General features: G+C 35.3%; 1 protein-coding gene across 1 annotated transcript in view; it reads left to right on the top strand.

Annotated features, from left to right (window-relative positions):
- The window catches only part of LOC101887561 (acyl-CoA Delta-9 desaturase), a 79,105-nt gene continuing 51,510 nt past the window's right edge, over positions 1–27,595 (top strand). The window contains exon 1 of the mRNA XM_059121551.1: positions 1–115. The gene's annotated coding sequence lies outside the window, so the exon portion shown is untranslated. The remainder of the gene's footprint in view (positions 116–27,595) is intronic.

Below are 27,595 nucleotides of genomic sequence, written 5' to 3'. Positions count from 1 at the left end.
AGATTTAGTGCTCTACAAACCGCGGAAACCAAAACATTGCACAAAAGTATTTTAAACAAGAATAAAAAACTAGTTCGGAAAATTATTTTGAAAAATCTAAATAAATTGAAGAAAAGTAATAAATCTTGGCCCGAAAAACAAACTTAAAGAGTTACAAAATGCAATATGCGGTTCTATTGAATATAATAGAATTTTAAATACCATTCATAAATTATATTTAAAAAAAAAGAATTGTTGAAGTTTCTAGATTAATCTCGACAGTGAGAAGAAAAAATTGTGAATTTGTGAAAAAATGCAAAAACATAGATTGACACGTACTTACAGTTAAAGTTTTTATAAAAGAATGTGCCTCGACCTATTTAGTAATTAGTTTACCGTAAAGGTAAACAGCGGTCCAGTGTCATAACAAAAGAACACATACATAATGTATGCATATATTTGTATGTACACAGTGAGTTTCCATGAATATCAATATTAAATACTTCCAAGAATGCCAACGCCATGTCACAATATTCAAATACTCTCTGTGATAAAAATTTTAATATTTAAGTTTTGAAGAAGCTTAACTGAAGAGGAATATAATTTTGCCCAAAAAATGTACTGAAATCGAGATCAATTTTTATACCCTACAAGTTTGATTGGGCCAAATTATGTAACACCTCGAAATATTGGTTTCCCACATAGGAAAGTAGCTAGCTCGCCGAGCTGAGTCGATCTAGCTATGTATGTCCGTCCGTCCGTCTGTCCGTCTGTCCATGTTAATTTGTAATCAAGCTACAGGTCGCAATTATGAACCGATCCTCACGAAATTGAAAATGGAGGTGGGGTTAAGGTCAGAATAGAACCCTATTGTTTTTAGAGATGATCGCTCGATATTTAGGGGTTGAAATGGACCAAAAACAGAAAATTTTCCTGATTTTGCAGTTGCTCTATAGGTCACAATTATGAACCAATCGACGCGAAAATTTACATGGAGTTAGAGTTTGGGACTGTGCAGAGCGGCCATCGGACAATATTTAGCGGGTAAAATAGACCCTAACTTTTATTTTAGAAAATAGGAAAATTTCCACTAAACCGCGAATATTTTTAATCCCAGCCAAATCACAAATGTATTAAAAGATCACTTCTGACCATTACAGTGATGCTAATAGCCAAGAAATCGGATATATAGCAAAATAGGTACAATACATATGTAAAAGAATTGATCATATTTATTCTGCTTATAAATCAAGAACCGCTGGGCCGATTTTCACAATTCACATCAATTCGGAATAGTATCTTGCCAGAAAATGATAAAATCTAAGAAAATCGCGGGATAATATACCAATAAAAAAGTTATATCTTTTGTTTCATTTTTTTCCATTTTTGTCATATTTTTTATCGCATGCGATTTTTTCAATTTGACTTACAATTTTGAATTTTAAATTTTCTAAATTTTTACACCCCCCAACACTACGTTTTGAGGGTATTATATGTATGCCGCAATTATCGTCCGATTCTCACGAAATCTTGCATGGGGGTGGGTCGGAATTGAAGGCTATTGTTCTTAGGATGTGCATTTAGAGGTTTAAATGGCTAAAAAATTTTAAATTTTTCTACTCTTGTAGTCGTTCTATAGGCCACAATTGGAAACTAATCGACACGGAATTTCGCATCGGAAGAGAGTTGAGGACAGGGAAGAAGTCTAGCATTTTGGATGACCATTGGATTATATTTAGCTGTAAAATGGACCACAAGATTCGTGTGCAATTATTTTGAATACTTCACAATACTACGGAGTGCGTAAATATTGGCCAAATTTTCCGGGTCATAAACCTAAGGGTAACCTCTGGGCAGGGCTCATTGGCATTATTTCAAAAACGAAATCTTCCAAAATGGATTTGCATATAAAGGGACTTCGAACATATTGAAGTGTTGTAGGGTATCACATGGTCGGCCCCGCACGACTATAGCCTTTGCTTACTTGTTTTATCCATGAAATGAAAATTATGTCAAATATAAATTTTGTCAACCGAAATTCATTGAAATTCGAACAATTCAAGTTCGACTAAAACAAAGTATCAGCCATAGTACCCTCTACTATAGTATGGAGGGTATATTAAGTTTGTCATTCCGTTTGTAACACCACGAAATATACATTTTAGATTCTACAAATTATATCTATTCTAGATTAGCAAGAAATCCTATGTCCATTTAGCAATAACCGTCCGTCTGTCCATCTGTGGAAATCACTCTAGCTTCCGAGCCAATTGAAGTAGGTTGATAAAATCTTACTCAGATGTGTGTTTGGTCTACAGGATTTTTGATATTGAAAATGAGCGGTATTTTGATGACTTTAACGATATTATTCACCAAAATTTTTTCATATTTCGTATTTGTAGTTTGCTGTTGGTGCTACTGTCTATGACACAAAACTGAATATGCGGGTCCACGACTTCGTATAGTCTCCATATATCGGCACCTCTCCATATTCGGTATTTTTATGTTTATGCGATATTATTCACCGGATTGTTTCAAGTTTCCTATTTGAATATTGTAAGGGACTTTGACAAAATTTGCCTCTGTGTCTTCGTATAGACCCCAATATTGAGGTAACTCTCTATATTCGGTATTTTTATAATTTTAAAAATTATTTTTCAATGTATTTTTATACCCTACACCACAAGGTGGTCAGGGTATTATGTCTTTATGCATTTGTTTGTAAAAGGCAAAAGGAAACGAGATAGACCCATAGTTCCTTTTGATGATCTGCATAGAATCACATTCTGAGTCGATTTATGCATGTCCGACCGTCCCTCCGTCTGTCCATGTATTTTTGTAAAAAAATACAGTTCGCATTTATTGCCCTAACCACATGAAATTTTGCACAAGTCATTTGTTTGGCCCAAGGACGAACCCTATTGAAATTGGAGATAATCGGTCAAAATTTAGATATAGCTCCCATATATATCTTCGTCCGATTTGCCTTTTATTGTGCACCAAACGTGTAATATCAGTCCGAATAGTATGGAATTTTGCAAGTACGATCAGATTGGACCTGAAAATAAGTATGCCGAATTTGATCGAAATCGGTTCAGATATAGCTATAGCTCCCATATATATTGTTCATCCGATTTGTTATTTTTGTCCTCCGCAGCCGTAATATACACCCTGTGACAACAATATTTGGGGAAATATATCTAATACATCTCAGAAATACATTTGCTAAATTTTATCGAGATCGGTTCAGCTTTGGATATAGCTCCCATACATAACTTCATCCAATTTATATTTTATTGTACACAAAACGTCTAATATTTGCCCAAATGGGATGAAATTTGGCACTTACGACCGAATCGGGTCTAGAAGCTAGTATATCAAATTTGGTGAAGATCGGTTCAGATATAGCTATAGCTCCCGTATATATTGTTCATCCGATTTGTTGTATTTGTTACCCACAGCCGTAATATGCACTCCGCGACATTGATATTCAGGTAAATATATCAAATCCAGCTCAGAAATATCTTTGCCAAATTTTATCGATATCGGTTCCGATTTGGATATAGCTCCCATATATATTTTTATCCGATTTCAAATTAATTGTGCACCAAATGGGCAATACAAGTCCGAATTTAAAAGGTACAAATGCTTCGGCACATTTAGTCCTTTGAACTTTAAATTATAATAATAATCATAGCGTGTATTATTGAATTCTCCCATAAAAACGTTTAGTAGATATACGGAGCTCTACTAAATTAGCAACGTGGTGTAGGGTATCATAAAGTCGGCTCCGCCCGACTTTAAGACTATCTTTACTGGTTTAGTATCCTAATTCCTTCTAAATGGTGGAGGGTATTGAAAGCTCGGCCCGACCGGACTTACTGTTTTTTTTCTGTCATAAACTAATACACCTAAAATATTTATATAGACAAAATTACAAGAAAATCGGACATTTATATCCAATTTTATGCAAAACCATAATTTCCATATTCATCTCATGTTTCTGATTGAGAGAAATATTTAGAATAGCAATGTGTACCAATATTGCCCATGTTCGCACCTGACCTACCAATGATGTAAATATTAGGACGTGCAAAGTTGGAGCACAATCGCATTGACCATTTTTTTGTTGTGTAGAAAAATATTTTCTTTGAAAATTTCCAGAAGGGCTCACTCCTTCTGATATTGCCCATCTCCAAACTTAATCTACGTTTGCTCCCTTCGAGAGTTATCGTGCGCACCAGCCAGCCAATTTCAGACTGCTGTCATTTCTAAGGCACTCGTCCGACAGCTGTTGAAATTATTTCAGTGACAGTTCATTATATTGTTTACAAGCGTACAAAAGCATTTTGGTGAGAATTTTCCAGAAAAAAAGTTACTCGCGATGGAATTCAAGCGTGATAGCGTGATTCCTTTATATTTGGCTGGAAAACGACAAGTGGCTAACGTTAGAGCACTCCAGCATTTAAATGTGAATAAATCTTTTGTGTCTCGTACCATCGCTTGTTACCGTGATACTGGTAGCGTAGATCGACGTCAAGGAAGTGGACGGATGAAAACAGGAAAATCAGCAGAAATGGTTTGAAAAGTAAAGAAGAATGGCTCGTGGGCTGAACATATCGCATTATTCCATTCGGCAAATATTGAAAAATGAGCTCGGGGTAAAGCCATTGAAATTCCAAAAAGTGCAGAAAGAAAGTAGACTCAAAAGAGCTAAAGAGTTGCTTCGCTTGGCCGAAAGTGGTGAACTGCTGATTTTAGTTTTCTCCGATGAGAGAACATTCAGCAGTTTGTAAATAATCAAAATTATCGTTTTTACTTATCAAGGAGGTCAGCTGAAAATGTGCACCTTCGGTTGGTCACCAGAACTCAAGCGCCGGCCATGGTGATGGTGTGGGTCGCCATAACAGCCGATGGTCGTTCTCCGCTCGTATTAATCGACCGTGACATCAGAACAAATGCCGAATATTATCGCAAAAATATTCTGGAGGGTATATTAAAGCCTTGGACACGCAAACAGTTTGGCCGCAAACCCTTGGACAATCCAACAGGACTCAGAACCATCGCACCCAGCACGCGCCACCCAAGAATGGTTACAAAATGAGGTTTCTCGCTTCATTTCCAGCGCACAATGACCACAAAATTCTCCGGATACCAATCCGTTGGACTATTGTGTCTGGAGTATTTTGGAAAGCAAGGTTGGCACTAAAAAATAACAAAGTGTCGATCACCTCAAGCGAGCGCTTCCCCGAGAATGGGCCAAAATACCGCAGATCAACATTCGGGCTGCGTGCGACGGTTTCATTGGCCGTTTGAAGGCCATACTTCGTGCCAAAGGTGACCAATTCGAACAAATTTAAACTTTTTCTAAAATTTGATGCTATTTCCGACATGTTTTGCTTTCATTCAGTAAAATTAAAAAAAAGAAATTTAAAAATGATGGTGTGGACCTGCACGGACAATTTTCTGTCTGAGGCTGTAGTATTCATTACGAAGTACAGAATATTGGGAGGTGCCGTTATATGGGGGCTATACCAAAACGTGGAGCTACATGGCTCATTTTCAATACCAAAAGTCATGCAGACATAATATACATTTGAGTAAAATTTTATAAACCTACTTCATTTCGTTCGGAGGCTAAAGTGATTTTCACAGACGGCCAAACGACGGACATCGCTAAATTGGCATAGACATTTATGCTGATCAAGAATATATATATACTTTGTGGGGTCTAAAATGTATATTTCGAGGGGTTAAAAACGGAATGACATACTTAATGTACCCTCCAGTGGAGGGTATAAAAAGTACCGAACACTAAACCATTTTTGGTGCGAAGTATTAGCTCGCAATGTCAGCAATTCTGAGATTTTAAAACGTAGGTTTAACGTTCATGCGAGTACTAAAGCCTATTGGTTTTCTGACTAATATATCCTTTTCAAAAAACCAATCCACATCCCTTTTTTCTATTTTATCTCAATTACTCGGAAAAAAGAGCAATCAGTTAGGTAATTTCAAATAACCCCCTATTTGCTTTGCTTAAATATTTGTGTTTTTAATTCTCGATAAATACAATATTGACAATTAAGATGTGTTTTACTCAATCACTTAACATCATTTTGAAAATTTGTTAAAGTTTTCACAAATGTTTTATTTGCCGAACACTAAATCGAAATAGCCCGGGCATAAAGTCGTGCGACTAATGTCGGATGTTATTTGTTTAGAATGTTTCAAAATGTAAATAAAAAAGCAAAACACTGACGAAAAATGAACGAAATGAGAAGAATTACTCATTACACAGTGCAACACAAATTGAGTGGTTAAACAAACGATTTTGAAGTCTAAATGTTCAAGTTTAGTTGAAATAATTATTTCACCACAACTCATGTTTGCGTTAGATGTTCTCCCCGAAGTTTGTGAAATTAATCACCCCACGAAAGACGCTGTTTACCTTTCCCCCTACCTAATTATGCGTATTTGTATGTATTTCGGTCGAACTGTGTAACCGCAAGATTTAAAACTTTCCAAGCCAAGGCGAGTTGTTTGCTTTTTGCCCTCTTACTGTATGTGTTAACTGTTCGTTCGTTTGTTTGTGGTCTTATGTTTTTTTTTTTCACTTTTATTTTTTATTAGTTTTTTGTCGTTTTGTTTTTTTTTTTTTTTTTTTGCCTTTTTTGTTTTCGTCACAAATTTCTTGTCATCTTCAACGTTGATCCCAATAATGTTGTTAAATATTTACACAACATTTTAGTTGGACAAATATTACAAATCGGCGCAGTCAATTATGCGATGACTCCAACAATCAATTCATCTGATGAAGATGTAATAACAAAATATAAATAATAATATAACACAGAAATGGGTAAAATGTGGATAGACAAAGTATATCAGGGACAAATGTCCTCAGGCATATCGACTTAAGATTTTGTGGATGCCCGACCCATAGTTAAACAAGTTTGGAAAAATATATTGGTATACAAGAGAAAAGTGAAGGTGAGGGGAAATTACAGATCCGAATCTTTATGCCTTGGAGAAGGAGAACGAGGAAAAATGAGCGATATTATCCATCTTTCCTGACCTGAGCGTGACTCAATTAAGATTAACATTGCCTATTCGGTTCGCTTTATATATGACTTATTATACTCCCACTGTGGTCAGAGAATTATGTTTTTGTTCATTTGTTTGTAGCCTAGAGAAGGAAACGGCTTAGACCCATTTTCCTTTCGATGATCTGCATAGAATCACATTCTGAGTCGATTTGTGCATGTCCGTCCGTCTGTCCATTTATTTTTGAAAACAATGAACAGCTCTCATTTATTGCCTGATCAAGATGAAATTTTGCAGAGATCATTTGTTTGGTCCAAGGACGAACCCTATTGAAATTGAAGAAAATCGGTCAAAATGTAGATATAGTTCCCATATACGGAGCTATATCTACATATAACTGCAGACAAGTCAAACGCCATAATTTTTAATTTTTTTAATACTATTGAACAAAAGCAAAAAACGTCGGAAATAGCATCAAATTTTAGAAAAAGTTTAAATTTGTTCGAATTGGTCACCTTTGGCACGAAGTATGGCCTTCAAACGGCCAATGAAACCGTCGCACGCAGCCCGAATGTTGATCTGCGGTATTTTGGCCCATTCTCGGGGAAGCGCTTGCTTGAGGTGATCGACACTTTGGTATTTTTTAGTGCCAACCATGCTTTCCAAAATACTCCAGACACAATAGTCGGACGGATTGGTATCCGAAGATTTTGGAGGCCATTGTGAGGTGGAAATGAAGCGAGGAACCTCATTTTGTTGGAATGTCCAAGGTCTGATGTCAAAATGTTTGCCTGCCCAAGGCTTTAATACACCCTCCAGAATATTTTCGCGATAATATTCGGTACTTATTCTGATTCGATTAACACGAGCGGAGACCGACATGGCCGTCGCTTGAGTTCTGGTGGCCAATCGAAGTTGCACATTGACCTCTGACCTCTTTGGCAAGTAAAGACGATAAGTTTGTTTGTTTAAAAACTGCTGGACAACGAATGTTTTCTCATCGGAAGAAATCAAATTCGTCCACAGCGACGCGGGTTTCGATCAAGTCGCTTCTTTACTTTTCGAACCATTTCTGCTGATGTTGCTGTTTTCTTCCGTCCACTTCCATGACGTCGGGCTACACTACCAGAATAGCGGTAACGAGCTACAAACGAGATACAAAAGATTTATTCACATTTAAATGCTGGAGTGCTCTAACGTTAGCCGCTTGTGGTTTTCCAGCCAAATATAGAGAAATCACACTATCACGCTTGAATTCCATCACGAATAACTTTTTTTCTGGAAAATGCTCACCAAAATGCTTTTGTAAGCTTGTAAACAATATAATGAGCTGCCACTGGAATAATATAAACAGCTGTGGGACGATTGGCTTAGAAATGACAGCAGTCTGAAGTTGGTTGCAGTTTTTTCATCTCACATTAGTATTACAAATGTTAGGGTCTTAAAGTTCAGATCTGATGATATATATATATATATATATATATATATATATATATATATATATATATATATATATATATATATATATATATATATATATATATATATATATATATATATATATATATATATATATATATATATATATATATATATATATATATATATATATATATATATATATATATATATTTCATCAGATCTGATCTTTAAGTCCCTAACATTTGTAATACAAATGTGAGATATATGGAATCTAAAGCTATAGCTAACCCTTCTCGAAGTTATATCACTCTCTCTATAGCAATGTTAGTTGCTATAAAGGACAAAAATATCTCCATCGAATTTAGTGAAAATCAATTCAGAAATGGATATGCCTCCCATAGTCTCCTCTGAAACCAAATTATAACTGCTCTAAAGACAAATGTTTGATAGGAGGCATCATTTACTTCAAATGATTTATTTTGTTACGGGAACTCTACTAAATATGAATATGAATGAGTGGTGTAGGGTATCATATAATCGGCCCCAACCGACATTTGACTTTTTGTACCCTACACCACAAGGTGGTCAGGGTATTATGTCTTTGTGCATTTGTTTGTAACAGGCGAAAGGAAACGAGATAGACCCATAGTTCCTTTCGATGATCTGCATAGAATCACTTTCTGAGTTGATTTATGCATGTCAGTCCGTCTGTCCGTCCGTCTGTCCATGTATTCTTGTGAACAAAATGCAGGTTGCATTTATTATCCGATTGAGATGAAATTTTGCAAACAACATTTGTTTGGCCCAAGGACGAACCCTATTGAAATTGGAGATAATCGGCAAAAATTTAGATATATCTCCCATATATATCTTCGTCCGATTTGCGTTTTATTGTGCACCAGACGTGTAATATCAGCCCGAATAGTATGGAATTTTATCGAAATCGGTTCAGATATAGCTATAGCTCCCATATATATTATTCATCCGATTCGTTATTTTTGTCCTCCGCAGCCGTAATATGCACTCTGTAACAACAATATTTGGGGAAATATATCAAATGCAGCTCAGAAATACCTTTGCTAAATTTTATCGAGATCGGTTCAGATTTGGATATAGCTCCCATATATAACTTCGTCCGATTTACCATTTATTGTGCACCAAACGTCTAATATTTGTCCAAATGGGATGGAATTTGGCACATACGACCGAATTTGGTCTAGAAGGTAGTATGCAAAATTTGGTGAAGATCGGTTCTGATATAGTTATAGCTCCCAAATATATTGTTCATCCGATTTATTGTATTTGTTACCCACAGCCGTTATATGCACTCCGTAACAACGATATTCAGGGAAATATATCAAATACAGCTCAGAAATATCTTTGCCAAATTTTATCGAGATCGGTTCAGATTTGGATATAGTTCCCATATATATTTTTATCCGATTTCAAATTAATTTCGCACCAAATGGGCAAAACAAGTCCGAATTTAAAAGATACAAATGCTTCGGCATATTAAGTCCTCTGAACTTTAAATTATAATTATAATCATAGCGTGTATGATTGAATTCTCCCATAAAAACTTTTAATTATTAAGTGGAGCTCAACTAAATTAGCAAAGTGGTGTAGGGTATCATAAAATCGGCCCCGCCCGACTTCAGGACTTTCTTTACTGGTTCTTACTAGTTTTTTTTACTACCTTAAAGTAGCGTTCAGTTCATCTTTACGTTTAAGCTATTCTACGAATGACGAATATTCATTTGAACTCCATTGTCAAAGTTAATTCCATGAATAGTCGTTACTATTGTTCCATTCAATTAATGCGGAAACGAATTATTTGGTCATGACAAATAATTAATGATATGGGATACGAATTAATGCACAGTAATAAAGTAAATACAGAAAGAAGGCGTACACAGATACATACATTCACAAAAAGCTATTCTTTTAAACATACAGTACGTTTTACATAATTATCATTTCAGGGTGTGTATGAAAAACGCACATTGTGAGAGGCTGAGGAATTCAATTGAGAACCTTTAAATTAGGTCATGCATATTATATTTTGTAGATGGAACTTAATTCTACAGGTCAAAGATTTTTGGAGTCCCTTTTTATATAAATTTAATCGAATTTATAAACATTAACCTTTATGAGCTTTCCCTATTATCTTATTATTTCTTCGAAAATCATTTTGAATTTTCAGAAAAAAATAATGATAAAATAAAGCAATGAAATGCTGTAAGTTAGTTTTTATACCCTACAACACTATGTGTTGGGGGTATTATAAGTTTGATTGGGCCAAAAATTATGTAACACCTCGAAATATTGGTTTCCCATATAGGAACGTATATATGGATCTTCCTAGCACGCCGAGCTGAGTCGATCTAGCTATGTATGTCCGTCCGTCTGTCCGTCAGTCCATGTTAATTTGTAATCACGCTACAAGTCGCAATTATGGCCCGATCCTTACGAAGGTGGGGTTAGGGTCAGAATAGAAGCATATTTCTTTTGGAGATGATCGCCAAATGTTTAGGGGTTGAAATGCACAAAATACTGAAAAAATGTCGGATTTTGCAGTAGCTATACAGGTGGCAATTATAGAGAAATCGACGCGGAATTTCGCATGTAGCTAGAGTTTAGTGCAGGGAAGAATTCGTGTGGTCATCGGATAATATTTAGTGGGTAAAATAGACAGTATCTTTTGTGTTGAAAAAATTCAAATTTTTTCATTAAACTGCGAATATTTTAAATCCCGGTGAAATCTCCAAGTCATGACAAGGTTACTTCTGATGTTAACATCAAAAAAATCGGATATATAGCAAAATATGTGCGATATATATGTCTATCAAAGAAGATATGCTTGAAAGATCTCTTATATGTCGAGAACAGCTGAACTGATTTCGACAGTTCTCATTAATTCAGACTGGCCTCTTGGCAGGAAAGAAAAAACGTCTAAAAAAATCGCATAAAAATATCTCTCTAAAGATGAAAATATTAATTTTGTAACATTTTCTCATATTTTTTTAATTTTTTGTCATATTTTTGGCATATTTTCATTTTGAATTAAACATTTTGTAATATTTCTACATATAACAAAACTAAGTAGTTAGGATATCAGGATATCATATACAGATCGCATTTATGGCCCGATCCTTACGAAATTTTGCATGGGGATAAGATGAGGGTCAGAATAGAAGCCTACTCTTTTTGGAGATGATCGCCATATATTTAGGGGTTGAAATGGACCAAAAAAAACGGCAAAATTGTCGGCAGGTCGTAATTATCGCCCGATCCTCACGCACATTTTAATGGGGGCTACCGGACATTGCAAAAGCCAAGCAGTTTTGGATGGCCATCCAAAAATATTCAATGTGTGAAATAGTTTGCCAACTTTTGTAGACAAAATACGAAAATGTCCATTCCAGTGACTTTCTGACTATTTCGTTAACGCTGATTTCGTTGAAGAATATAGTCAAATGTCTGTATCTCATATAGATGCGTTTCAGTCAAAAACCAATAATAAATGTTAATCTTTTGCCACTTCTGAGAGATTATAGGTCTTTGGGAAATATTGGTTTCAGATTTAGGAAGATCATTTAAGTGCAACATCTACCAAAAATTGGAAATGAGCCAATTCGTTTAAGTTGCTATTATTCGAAAATTAGAGAACGAAACATGATGGTTTTCTTTTATTATTTGTCATGTGGAATTCTTTCGAGTATCTCGGCACCGCTCGACTGTAGCCTTTGTTTACTTGTTTTTTAATGTTCTTAAATAATATTTTTTTTTTATCTCATTTCGAACAAATTCTTGTGTAAGCCGTCTGGCATGTGTGAGATTTTCATTCTTTTGTAACTCAAGTTCGATTATGTTACCAAATTCTATAACATTTGTTATATGATTAATGCAATTTACAGATTGTAAAGTTACGACTGAATATTTCCATTCGTAACGCGAACGCAAATCCCTCAAGTCATTCGCTAATGAACAATCAAATGATTTGGCGAAAAACTGAGACTAGAAAATTCGCACAAACCTATGGAACTGCAGAACAATGACTATTTCTCGCTTGTGGTGGAACAATCGAGGTATACTACACAAATGAAGTACTCAAATACACACACGGCAAATGCATGTGCCTATGTACCCAATGCACTGCAAATTGCATTTTAGTTGCGGAGTTTGGAAAAAAATGATGTTAAAATATGAATTGTGCCTATTAAGTCCAAAAAGGATTGAACAGAGTTTCCAAACAGTTTCAAAATTTTCGTACGTAGATATTTTAAAGTATTTTGCCACTGTTTCGAGTTCCTACAGAAAACAATTGCAACTTGTAAGAATTTTGGGTGGGGCCGCGGTATCATGTACCTCAGACCAAAATGCATATTTAGTAGAGCTTAATATGTGAGGTAATCGTACTCGTTTGGGGTTTTGATCTTCCAATCGAGTCCTCTAAAATCCACCATAGAGACGGGCTATTGGACAGTAAAATTATAATTTTATCGAAAATTAAGTTTTTTATATATATATTAACCAAACTAAGTGGCATTTTTATGCCGCAGTCTCGTCCGAAAAAAAGTTATTAGTGATGGAATTCAAGCATGATAACGTGATTTCTTTATATTTGGCTGGAAAACCACAAGTGGGTATCGTTAGAGCACTCCAGCATTCAAATGTGAATAAATCTTTTGTGTTTCGTACCATCCCTCGTTACCGTGATACTGGTAGCGTAGCCCGACGTCAAGGAAGTGGACGGAAGAAACCAGCAACATCAGCAGAAATGGTTCGAAAAGTAAACAAGCGACTTGATCGAAACCCGCGTCGCAGTGGCCGAAAAATGGCTCAGCTCACGAGCCATATCGCAATATTTCATTCGGCAAATACTGAAAAAAATGAGCTCGGGGTAAAGCCATTGCAATTCCAAAAAGTGCAAGCACTTATACCGCAACTGAAAGAAAATAGACTCAAACGAGCTAAATATTTGCTTCGCTTGACCGAAAGTGGTGAACTGCCGAATTTGGTTTTCCCCGATGAGAAAACATTCGTTGTCCAGCAGTTTGTAAACAAACAAAATTATCGCGTTTACTTGCCAGAGAGGTCAGCTGAAAATGTGCACCTTCGGTTGGCCACCAGAACTCAAGCGCCGGCCATAGTGATGATGTGGGCCTCTGTAACAGCCGATGGTCGCTCTTCCTTCGTATTAATCGACCGAATATTATCACGAAAATATTCTGGAGGTTGTATTAAAGCCTTGGGCAGGCAAACATTTTTGCCGCAGACCTTGGACATTCCTACAGGACTCAGCTCGCGTCACCCAAGAATGGTTACAAAATGAAGTTCCTCGCTTCATTTCCAGCGCACAATGGTCACCGAAATCTCCGAATACGTACGAATCCGTTGGACTTTTGTGTCTGGAGTATTTTGGAAGGCAAGGTTGGCACTAAAAAATACCGATCACCTCGAGCAAACGCTTCGCCGGGAATGGGCCAAAATACCGCAGAGCAACATTCGGGCATTGTGTGACGGTTTCATTGACAGTTTGAAGTCCATAATTCGTGCCAAAGGTGACCAATTCGAACAAATGTAAACTTATTCTAAAAGTTGATGCTCCTTCCGACATTTTTTGAATTCATTCAAAAAAAAAAAAAAAAAAAAAAAAAAATGTAAAAATTATGGCGTTGCAGTTTTTTATCTCACCCTGTATATGGGACCTACAGCTATATCTGAACCGATGTAATGTTCTTGCTTCTAGACTGAATTCGGTCTGATATGCTAAAACTCTTGTAATTTGGACTGATATTGGCCATTTGGTGCACAATTAACCCAAAATCGCTTGAACATATATATGGGGTCTATATTTATTTTTTTGTTTTATTTGATATATTTTTTTATTTTTTATATAGTTGAACCGATTCTCACGAATTTCAATAGGATTCATTCTTGGGGAAAACAAAAATTTCATCTCAATCGCGTCGACTCATAAAATGATTCTATGACGATCCTCAAAAGTAACTATGGGCGCTTCCATTTCCATATTACAAACAAATGCACAAACACATAATACCCTTACCAGTATGTTGTGTATGGTATAAAAATAGACTCCGATTCCATCCAATACAAGGGAGAAGAGTCTCAATGTTTGCACATTTTGGAACTTCTCCTAAAAATAGTAAAAAATCGCACAAAAATTATTTTTATATGTACGAATCAGATATGCAAAGTAAGAAGATGATTTAAAATGGACCCACTTCATTATCATTCCGAAGGAAGATTTTACCGCATAAAAAGGATCCTTCCTTTAGCCATAACTTTACTCTTTCTTATATTTTAAGAGTCAATCTGCAATATGGACATTATAGAACATCTTTTACGAATTGTAGAATATTTTAAAATTTTTAAATTCGAAGAACGAACGCCGTTATCTAATGAGTCGTATCAGCTACCGGCTCTCTCATGTGCTCTCCAGATAATCAAATTTGAGGTGGGGGGCCATACGGTTTCATATATTTCCTTACTGGTTCAAATCGGTTCACTTCGAATTGCCTCCAAATACTAGTTTTTTTTTTTTCTTCATTGGCGTAACTAATGATTTGCTTTCATGCTCCATTGACAAATTTCCTCGAATGTTACCCAATTTGAATTGGGAAACTCTGACTTAATGCATTTTACTAAATTTTGCCTGCATCCGTTCAAAAAAAATGCTCTTGTCATGCAGCAGCAGCAGCAGCAGCAGTAATATTCGCTGAAGCACATAACGCTTGCGCAGAGTAAATACAAAAATCACAAGCTATGAAACAGACGAACTGCCGAACGACCTGTTGACGGGAACTAGGTATTTAGTAGAGTTTTAAAAATGTTGATTTATTTTATTTGAAGGGCCAGTTTCTGTTGTCTGCTGTGTTGGTAGGTAACGAACCAGCCGCCACTTGGTACGATGTGTTCCAAACAATCATAAAATATAAATGACTAACTGCCTATTTGCCTAATGCTGGGACTTTCAACTTCAAACCAAATAACGCCACCAAACAAAAACGTAAAACAAAACTAGAAATGTAGTTTGAAGTTGGATGGCTGACGAGCTGACTGGCTGGCTGGCTGGCTGATTGTCTGTGGTCTATTTGGCATCCCATTCAAAAGTTTGAATGTGTTAGCGGCTTTGTTGTCGTAGTCGCCTATTCAAAGGCGGCACGGATAACTCGTTTGGGTCTTAAATATAGTTTTAAAAATGCACACACGTTTGATTTGACTATTTCAAAGTCAAATATGTAGTCGGTACCCTAAGTTTTGCACCGAAAAACTCAACTTTGAAAAAAAAAAACCTGGCTGATGATGATCAGCATCATTTGTTTATTCAATTGTCTCTCCGGCTAGGTGACCGGCCATATGTGTATGTGTGTGACTAACACAAAAGTATTGCTGATGAAAGCCCTGTCTTGAGATCCCATTGTTACTACTAATGACATTTTTCGTTACAAATCGCAATTATGAATTAAAACTCAATACATATTTGTCAGCCAGTATGGATGCTATTTGTATACAAATTGGTTTGAAAAAAATTGTTTGTCATATATGGGGTGATTTTTCAAAACTAAAAAAATAATATTATTGTTGGTAGATTTTGAGAAATAGAGAATTGAGAAACTTTAAATAAGTATTTGGATTTTTTTAAGTTTATTAAAATTCACAAGGCATCAAGTAACCATAATTTTAAACCAGTAAGAAAAGGTCAAAAATCGGGCGAGGCCGACTATATTATACCCTACACCATTATGCATTTTTAATATAGTTTCCTTAACAGAAAAAGTTCATATTGTGAATTTATATGAAACTAGCTGAACCCGGTGCGCTTCGCTACCCCTTTTGATTTTATATGCATTCAAAATATTTTTTACGAATATATGTTGGTTAAAAAAAAACAAACTTAAAAATTAAAAAAAAATTATTGCACTATTTTAATGCGTAAATAACCAAAACCATTAGAAAAGCAGTAACATGACATACATACACGAATTGTTTGTCCTTCGGATTTATTTATTTCATAGCATATACCAAGCGTGCAGTGAACTGCAATCTTTTGAAGTTGAGTGGCATTTCTATTGCAATTAGTGAATTCGAGATAGCAACATACTTCGCCGTAATATTTATTATAAGCGTATTTCAAATCAATTGTTGTGTTGTTTTTTAGTGTTAGCCTAAGGCGTTGTGGGTCAATGGTTCTTATTAAAATCATATCCCAACCTGATCCGATTTAAATATTATTTACAAAAAAAAACTTTTACACCAAACTCCGCCACACCTTTCATATTTCATTGAAATTGGTGCGTCAAATATGTGAAATCGGCCGATAATATATATATATATATCCAAATCTTAACTAATTTCCAATTAATTTGTCACATTTATTATTGTAACCAAATTTCGCCACACATTCTGAATTTCATTGGTATCGGTCATATATATCATGTTTGGTGCATAACATATATGAAATCGGCCGAAATATATATGTTAGCTATATCCAAACCTCAACTGATTTCAATATAATTTGGCAATTTTTTCTGGTGCCAGATTTTGTCTCTCTGTCTTTGGGTGCATCAAATATGTGAAATCGGCTGAGTATATATATGGGAGCTATAATCAAATCTGAGCGTATTTGAATATAATTTGTCAAATTTATTTTTGTACCAAATTTAGCCACTCATTCCGAATTTCATTGGAATCGGAAGTACGTATCGTGTTTTGTGCATCAAATATGTGAAATCGGCGGAAAATATATATGGGAGCTATATCCAAATCTGAACCGATTTTAATATAATTTGACTAATTTATTTTCTAATCAAAATCCCGTTACATATTCCGAATTTCTTTGGAATCGAACGTACATATCGTGTATGATGCATAAAATACATGAAATCGGTCGAAAATATATATGAGAGCTATATCCAAATCTGAAACGATTTTAATATAATTTGACAAATGTATATTTGTTTTAATTTCCGCTACACATTCCAAATTTCATTGAAATTAGAGATACATAGCGTGTTTGGTGCATCAAATACACGAAATCGGTCGAAATGTATATGGAGCTATATCCAAATCTGAACCGATTTCAATATAATTTGACAAATTTATTTTCGGATTAAATCCCGTCACACATTCCAATTTTCATTGGAATCGAACATTCATATTGTGTTTGAGGCATCAAATGAACGAAATCGGTCGAAAATATATATAGGAGCTATATCCAAATCTGAACCGATTACAATATAATTTGGCAAACTTATTTTTGTTCCAAATTCCGTAACGTATTCCAAATTTGGAGACAGTATCTTCAACCAATCAATAGATATGTGCATACAAAATCTAAATTTTTGGGAGGTACCTCCGATTCTGATGCTATATCTCCAGTTCCAAGTAGAAATTCAATAATGTATATAGCCTATGTTACTTTCAGGCGATGTTGCAGTTTATATGGAAATTTTCAGGAAAATCTATTCAGCGGTTTTCGAGTCCATAAATTACAAACAAACAAACATACAAACATTTTCCTCTTTTATAGATATAGAAGATAGATCACACCAACTATGAACCTCATTAGAATGAGTATCATGGCTTTAGAGCAGTCACAATTTTGTTTTGAGGTTTTTGTACCCCTAATCCTAAATAACATTGCTGTATAGTGCATGATATGATTTCGATAACAATAATATTAACAAATATTTATTGGAGCAACAGATATACCGGGCCAAGTTTCACAAAATTGAAAAATTCGGTAGAATATGAAAAAATCTATTGGATTGGGCTGATATTACATATATTGTGGACAATAATCGTAAAATCGGATGAAGATGGATATCGAAGGCACCTAATAATATTAACCGATTTCGATAAAATTTGCCAGAGGTATTTTCGAGCTTCATCTGATACCCGGTATCAAATATCATTGGTGTGGAGTGCTGGAAGTGAGGGAATTCAACACCAAATCGGATGAAACATACAGGGTGAGATAAAAAAAACTCCAACAAAGCCAAATGCCATGATTTTAATTTTTTTTAATTTTATTGAATGAAAACAAAAAATGTCGGGATTAGCATCAAATTTTAGAATAAGTTTAGATTTGTTCGAATCTGTCACCTTTGGCGCGAATTATGGCCTTCAAATGGCCCATGAAACCGTCACACACTGTTGCTCTGCGGTATTTTGGCCCATTCTCGGCGCGGGGCTTGCTTGAGGTGATCGCCATTTTGGTATTTTTTAGTGCCAACCTGCAGACAAAATAGTCCAACGGATTGGTATCAAGAGATTTTGGTTGCCATTGTGCGTTGGAAATGAAGCAAGGAACTTCATTTTGTAAACATTCTTGGGTGGCGCGTGCTGAGTGCGATGGTGCTAAATCATGTTGGAATGTCCAAGGTCTGCGGCCAAAATGTTTGTATGCCCAAGGTTTTAGTACACCCTCCAGAATATTTTCGCGATAATGTTCGGCATTTACACTGATGTACATTTTCAGCTGACCTCTTTGGCAAGAAACCACGATCATTTTCTTTGTTTACAAACTGCTGGACAACGAATGTTTTCTCATCGGGGAAAACCAAATTCGACAGTTCACCACTTTCGGCCAAGCGAAGCAACTCTTTAGCTCTTTTGAGTCTATTTCCTTTCTGTTGCGGTGTAAGTTCTTGCACTTTTTGGAATTTCATTGGCTTTACCACGAGCTCGTTTTTCAAAATTTGCCGAATGGAATATTGCGATATGTTCAGCTCACTGCGACGCAAGTTTCGATCAAGTCGCTTCTTTACTTTTCGAACCATTTCTGCTGATGTTGCTGTTTTCTTCCGTCCACTTCCCTGACGTCGAGCTACGCTACCAGTATCACGTTAACAAGCGATGGTATGGCACACAAAATATTTAATCACATGTAAATGCTGGAGTGCTCTAACGATAGCCACTTGTTGTTTTCCAGCCAAATAAAAAGAAATCACACTATCACGCTTGAATTCCATCACGCATAATTTTTTTTTTCTGGAAAATTCTTAGGAAAATGCTTTTGTGCGCTTGTAAAGAATATAATGATCTGTCTCTGGAATAATTTCAACAGCTGTCGGACGAGTGGATTTGAAATGACAGCAGTGTGAAGTTGGTTGCAGTTTTTTTATTTCACCCTGTGTATATGGGAGCTTTAGTTATATGTGAACCGATTTTGAAGCACTTGTCTCTAGGATGAATTCAGTCGGAATTGCCAAGATTCATTTTATTTGATCTGATATTAGCCATTTTTTGATCAATAAACCTGATATCGGATAAAGATATATATGGGAGCTATATACAAATCTGATTCGATCTCGATAAAAATTTGACAGAGTTATTTCTGTGTTGTGTGTGATATCTTGTACCAAAAATCATTCTTGTGGAGTCCGTATATGATTTAAGAGACTTAAACGCCAAATTGGATGAAACATATATATGTGAGCTATAGCTATATCTGAACTGATTTTAACCATATTTGATGAGCTTGCTTCTAGACTGAATACGATCAGATGCGCCAAAATTCAGGTCATTTGGAATAACATTGGCCATTTGGTGCACAATTAACCCGAACTCGGTTGAAGATATACACAGGACAAGCCGAACCGGTTCTCACCAATTCTCACCAATTTCAATAGGGTTTGTCCTTGGGCCAAACAAACAGACGGACGGACGGATGAACGAACTGACAAGCATAAATCGACTCAGAAAGTGATTCTTTGATTACCCTCAAAAGTTACTATGGGTTTATCTCCCTTCCTTCTTTATGCTACAAACAAATACACAAGGACATAATACCCTTACCACCATGTGGTGTAGGGTATAAAACAATTTAAAAACGAATCATCATCAGTTTTGAAACTCGTGGGATTTTTGTCAATATTTCACTTATTTTTGAAAAAAAAAAATCTTCATAAAACTATTTTCATTTTCAACAACAATGCCAGTATTTGTTAACAATTCTAGACATAAATTCATCAACCAAATGGCACAAGGTAAATATTTACATATCGTTTCTATGTTGTTCCAAAATGATTCTTCTCGTGGCAGAAATTAAAACTACAGGCATTTTATTACCAGCATTGACAACTACTAGACAAAGTCAATAAAATTATACACACGTTTTAAAAATCAAACCAAGAGATACGAGTCTTTCCACATAAAATTGATGAATTCAGGCATTATATACACATGGTAGTGTAAGGTATAATGTCTTTCTGTATATGTTTGCAACATGAAGAAGGAAACGGGTTAGACCACTAGTTCCTTTGGTGATCTCATGTCTGTCCATCTTCATCATCCATTCATATATTTTTGTAAGCAAAGTACAGGTGTCATTTATTTTCCGATTGAGATGACATTTTGCAAAATTTGAGGACGAAATCTACTAAAATTGATGCTAGTCGGTGGAGATTTACATGTAGCTCCTATATATATCTTCTTTCAATTTCACGTTTATTGTGCACCAAATGTGTAGTATCAAGTAAAATAGGAAGGATATGCGTAACTACGAGCGCATATCTGAACATATATACATAACACTCATGTCACTCACTCATGTTCATGCGATTTGATATTTGATTCCCTTAAAGTCTTTACACTGTGCAACAGCCAATCTGGCGGGTGGGAAATTCCAAGTGAAGCTGATGGTATTCGGTTAGTAAAATAAAATCCAAAATGGGTCTCCCAGGCCAAACATTTTAGGGACTATTATATATAGCTAAATCATATATAGCAGGTCTCAAAAATTATGTTCTACACTTCGCAAAATTTAGGGACTATTATATATAGCTAAATCATATACAGCAGGTCTCAAAAATTCTGTTCTACACTTTGCAAAATTTAAGGTAAAACTTTTAAATTTTATGCAGACCTATGGATTTCACGTAAAATCATTTGTACAAATTATGGGTAATGTTGGTTATAACCCAATTCCAAGTACTTTTTGCATCGATTACTACTAATTAACCAGGAAGGAAGCAAGATCGACCCATAGTTAATTTTGAGGATCTTCATAGAATCACTTTCTGAGTCGATTTATGCATGTCAATCCGTCCATTTGAAAATTGGCCCATTCTATGGAGGGTATATTCACTTTGTCATTCCGTTTGTTACTCCTCGAAGTATTTATAAAAGACCCTACAAAGTATATATATTCTGGATCAACGTAAAATTCTAAGACGATCTAGCGATGTCCATCTGTATTTTGTAATAACGCTATCTTTGGAACAAATTGAGATAGAAGGCTAAAATTGTGCATAGATGCATAGTTTACCAGTAGGGCCATGCCGGTCCACTTTTTCGTGTAGCCCCCATATAACGGTACCCCCCTATATTCGGTATTTTCATGATCATTATTCAACGGAATCGTTTCAAATTTCGTAGTTGATGTTCGTTATTGGTACTACAGCCTATGACAAAAATTTTTGTATGCAGGGCCACGTCTTATAGCCCCCATATAACGGTAGCTCCCGATATTCGGTATTTTGATGATTTCAGCAACATTTCCATGCCTTCGTATAGCTCCCATATGACGGTACCTCCCGATACTCGGTATTTTTAGGGATTGTGAGTCATTATTCACCGGAATTGTAAAAAAAAACAGCCTATGATAAAAAAACCAGTAAAGAAAGTCTTAAAGTCGGGCGGGGCCGACTTTATGATACCTTACACCACTTTGCTAATTTAGTAGAGCTCCACATAACAATTAAAAGTTTTTATGAGAGAATTCAATCATACACGCTATGATTATAATTATTATTTAAAGTTCAAAGGACTAAATATGCCGAAGCATTTGTATCTTTTAAATTCGGAATTGTATTGCCCATTTGGTGCAAAATTATTTTGAAATCGGATAAACATATCTACGGGAGCTATATCCAAATCTGAAGCGATCTCTATAAAATTTGTCAAAGATATTTCTGAGCTGTATTTGATATATTTCCCTGAATATCGTTGTTACGGAGTGCATATTACGGTTGTGGGTAACAAATACAAAAAAATGGATGAATAATATATATGGAAGCAATAGCTATATCTGAACCGATCTTCACCAAATTTGACATACTAGCTTCTAGACTCAATTCGGTCGTAAGTGCCAAATTTCATCCAATTTTGGCAAATATTAGACGTTTGGTGCACAATAAAAGGTAAATCGGACGAAGTTATATATGGGAGCTATATCCAAATCTGAACCGATCTCGATAAAATTTGGCAAATGTATTTCTGAGCTGTATTTGATATGTTTGCCCAAATATTGTTGTTGCAGAGTGCATATTACGGCTGCGGGGGGCAAAAATAACAAATCAGATGAACAATATATATGGGAGCTATAGATATATCTGAACCGATTTCGATCAAATTTGGAATACTTATTTCCAGGCCTAATTCGGATGTATATGCAAAATTTCATACAATTCGTGCTGATATTACAGGCTTGGTGCACAATAAAAGGTAAATCGGACGAAGATATATATGGGAGCTATATTTAAATTTTGACCGATTATTTCCAATTTCAATAGGGTTCGTCCTTGGGCCAAACAAATGATCTGTGCAAAATTTCATCTAGATCGGGCAATAAATGCGACCTGTACTTTGTTTACAAAAATACATGGACAGACGGATAGACGGACGGACGGACATGCATAAATCAACTCAGAATGTGATTCTATGCAGATCATCAAAAGGAACTATGGGTCTATCTCGTTTCCTTTTGCCTGTTACAAACAAATGCACAAAGACATAATACCCTAACCACCTTGTGGTGTAGGGTATAAAAATTGTATGTATGTTCACGTTTTCGTATATCCCCCATATAATGGTACATCCCGATATTCGGTATATTGTATCAAATTTGGTATTCGAAGTTCGTAATGGGTACTTCAGCCTATTACAAAAAATAAATTCCCTATATAAAGTTTTTTGTTACGTGAGCTCTACTAAATATGCATAGTGGTATAGGGTATCATATAAACGGCCCGTCCGACTTTTGACCTTGTTTAAGTCTACATTCATTTTTTATGTTCTTCCTATATTTATTTTTTGCATTGTCAACCCTTCCTCTAATGCTGAAAAACCTTAATAGAACATATGACAGCATTACTCGAATTTGTTTTAATTTTGCAGATCTGAGACATTTTCATCAACAATTTTGCAGGAATTTTGGTATAATTTTCATGCATCTGTATTTTTTACCAATTGTGCCGAAACCATTCTTGTTTTTAGCAAGCATTGTTAAAGTATTGGCTAATTTAAAGCTATTAAATAAGGCGGTTTAGGTTTATTACCAAATCTACAAAATATTTTAATATATTTTTTTTTTCAAAACAATGGAAACAATTCTTCATGACCAGCTTAGCAGCAATTTTTGTTAAACTAGGATGGTAATTTTAGTGTCTCCAAATGCTGATTAAGGCATCTCGAAAATGTTGGTTATCGACTACATAATTTCAAATGTATATGACCTTGAAATGCCTTACATCAAACACACTCACACATATGCATTCAAATTAGATGAGCAGCTAAGGGCACCCAGTGCTCCAAGCTGGTCACACCACACCGACTAGTGAAGAAAATGCGACGCCCCAATTACGAAAACTTCAAATATTTTGTTAACTCAATGAACTAACTAAGTTCGAGTCAGTGGCTTCATTATACACCTTAGAATTATTGCTTGTTGTTGCTGCTGTAGATTTTTCGCCATTGTTGTTGGTGCTCGCTCGCCCGCTGGATGCTTAATTTAATAAATATTTTTGTTTGCCTTGGCTGTTATTGTTTGAAAACAAAAGAGGCGTTATTAAAGGTGTCATATTTGCTTGGTTCGCTTTAAATTGAAGTTTCAAGGAAAGCCTTTAATTTGTTTTCATAAACTGCAAAAAACAACAACAATAACAATTCTAGCGCAATACTTAATTGAAGTCAAGTGTTAGCAAATATTTGGCTATTCTCTACTACAATGGAATTATGAGAAGTTATTAACTAAAATTTTCGTTTGAAATCGAAATTTTACGATCGCCAGCAGCGAGTTTAATTTCTCGTAAAAATTTTCAGTAGTTTAAAATATATGAAAAAGTCAGGAAATACCAAAAAAAAAAAAAAAATATTAATACACTCCATATAAGATCTTCTAAAGGTTTTCTATAAAAAGAATGCTTTCTGAGCACTTTTATGGATAGATGGCCTTCTAGCCTTTCCTTTGGATGTAAGAAGCCAATTTGGAGAGAGCTTATATATCATTTGATATGACCAAAACGTGCCTCATAGAACTAACGGTTTTAGACCCTAGGACTTTTTTGACCAAGTCCGTTTCGGGACGTTTGGAGTCGATCTAGCGATGTCATTTCGTCCGTCTGTCTGGCTGATGCGGACGATAACTCTCGAAGGGAGCATCCAAACGAACTAAGATCGAGTACGGAGATGGAAAATATCGGTCCACTCCTTCTTGTAAAATACTCACACAAGGTCGAAATTATCAAAAAAAAATAAATAAATAAATAAATTAAAATAATAATTTACACAGAAAGAGAAAGGATAATCCGATTCTGCCTCAATTTTAAAAATCCTAATGTTTTCATCAGTATTGGTAGTTTGCAACAATATCGGTCCACTCCATCAAATACCTCCCCCACAAAGGGTCAACGTTTTGAATAATTATAGCTCTTATAAAATGTGATGTCAGACCCAAGGTCTGTGGTGAAGATGGGATGTATCGGTCCACTCCTTCAGGTATCACCCCTATAAAGGGTCAACATATTGAATATCCATGAAGCTCATAAAACGCGAAATTAGTATACGATTCCATTCATACTTTGCACATTTCAATATTTCTATCAACACAAGATCTATATCTATAAAAGGGATAAATGTTTGTATGTTTGTAATTTGTGAACGCGAAACCCGTTGAACAAATTTTCCTGAAAATTTCCAAGTATACTCAACATTGGCTGAAAGTAACAAAGGCTATATACATTTTTTTAAATTCCACCTGGAACTGGAGATATAGCATCAGAATCGTAGGTACCACCCAAAAATTCAGATTTTATATGCACATATGTATTGATCGATTCCAGATAAAGTCTCCCAATTTGGAATGCGTATCGGAATTTTAAACAAAATGAATTTGCCAAATTATTTTGAAATCGTTTCGGATTTGAATATAGCTCCTATATACATTTTCGGCCGATTTCATATATTTGATGCACCAAACACGCTATGTATCTCTAATTTCAATGAAATTTGGAATGTGTGACGGAATTTAAGACGAATATACATTTGTCAAATTATATTGAAGTTGGTTCAAATTTGGAAGTAGCTCCCATATATATTTTCTGTCGATTTCACATATTTGATGCACCAAACACGATATATATGTCCAATTCCAATGAAATTCAGGATGAGTGACAAAATTTGGTACAAAAATAAATTTGTCAAATTATATTTAAATCGGTTCGGATTTGAATATTGTTCCCTTATATATTTTCGGACGATTTTACATATTTGATGCACCCAACGCGACATATATGTTCGATCGAAATATTGAAATCGCTTGAGGTTTGGGGATAGCTTCCATATACAGGGTTAGATGAAAAAACTGCTACCAACTGCTCGGGGAGAAGCCATTGAAATTCCAAAAAGTGCAAGAACTTACACCACAACATAAAGAAAAAAAAACTCAAAAGAGCTAAGGAGCTGCTTGGCCGAAAGTGTTGAACTGCCGAATTTGGTTTTTTTCCGATGAGAAAACATTCGTTGACCAGCAGTTTGTAAACAAACAAAGTTATCGTGTTTACTTGCCAAAGAGGTCAGCTGAAAATTTGCACCTTCGGTTGGCCACCAGAACTCAAGCGCCGGCATAACAGCCGGTGCTCGCTCTCTGCTCGTATTAATCGACCGTGGCATCAGAATAAATGCCAAATATATTAGCGCGAAAATATTCTTGGCCGACATTCTAAAAAAACCCAGCCCAAAATTTCAAAATTTCCGGATACCAATTCGTTGGACTATTGTGTCTGGAGTATTCTGGAAACTAGGTTGGTACAAAAAAAAAACAAAGTGTCGATCACCTCAAGCTAGCGCTTCGCCGGGAATGGGCCAAAATACCGCAGAGCAACATTCGGGCAGCGTATGACGGATTCAAGGCCATAATCCGTGTCAAAGGTGACCAATTCGAACAATTCTAAACTTATTCTAAAATGTAATGCTATTTCCGACGTTTTTTGCTTTCGTTCAATAAAATTAAAAAAAAAATGTGTAAAATTTGGCGTTTGATTTTGTTGTGATTTTTGTTATCTCATCCTGTATATATTTCGGCCGGTTTCATGTATGTTATGAACCAAACACGTTATATATGACGGATTCCAATGTCATTCAGAATGTGTGGCGGAATTTGGTTACAATAATACATTTTAAATTTGACGGTTTAGATTTGTATATAGCTCCCATATATATTCTCCGCCGATTTCATAGATTTGACGCTCCATATTTCAATGAAATATGGAAGGTGTGACGGAATTTGGTGTAAAAGAAAATTTTGTCAAATTATATTGAAATCGGTTCAGATTGTGATATGTTTTTATTAAGAAGCATTTACCCGCAACTCCTGTGCAATAGTATTAAGCACAGAGTAAAAACTACACAACAATTTAATTGAGGATACGATTATTATGGTGAAGTATGTTGTTACTTTGAATTCACTAATTGCAACAGAAATACCAGTCAACTTAATAAATCCGAAGGACAAACCCTTCGTGTATGCGGACTATATTTGGCGCTTTCCTGCTTTTATCACGGCCAGCTGTTCTTGTCATGAATTTAAATAAAGTATTTAAATAATTTTTATTTTAAAATTTTTGAATTTGTCTGAAACTCTGAAGCGAATATATTCCAAATTAAAGATATATATGACAATGTCAAAAAGAAATAAACACAATTTTTGATTAATTTAAGTAAAAATATTACAAAATGTGAAAGCACACACGAAATTGTTATTTTTTATTGGGCATAAGCTTAAAACGGAATGGAAGATTTCAGGAACATAAAATTATTGGAAAAATCCCAAAATGGAAACATTTAAGTTGCGGTGAATTACCCACCGCCGAACGCATGCCATAAATATATATTCAATCAACTT

This window comes from Musca domestica, unplaced genomic scaffold (assembly GCF_030504385.1).
Source record: "Musca domestica strain aabys unplaced genomic scaffold, Musca_domestica.polishedcontigs.V.1.1 1, whole genome shotgun sequence".
NCBI lineage: Eukaryota > Metazoa > Arthropoda > Insecta > Diptera > Muscidae > Musca > Musca domestica.
The sequence above is the reverse complement of the archived record's forward strand: the minus strand, read 5'-3'. Positions and strand labels throughout refer to the sequence as shown.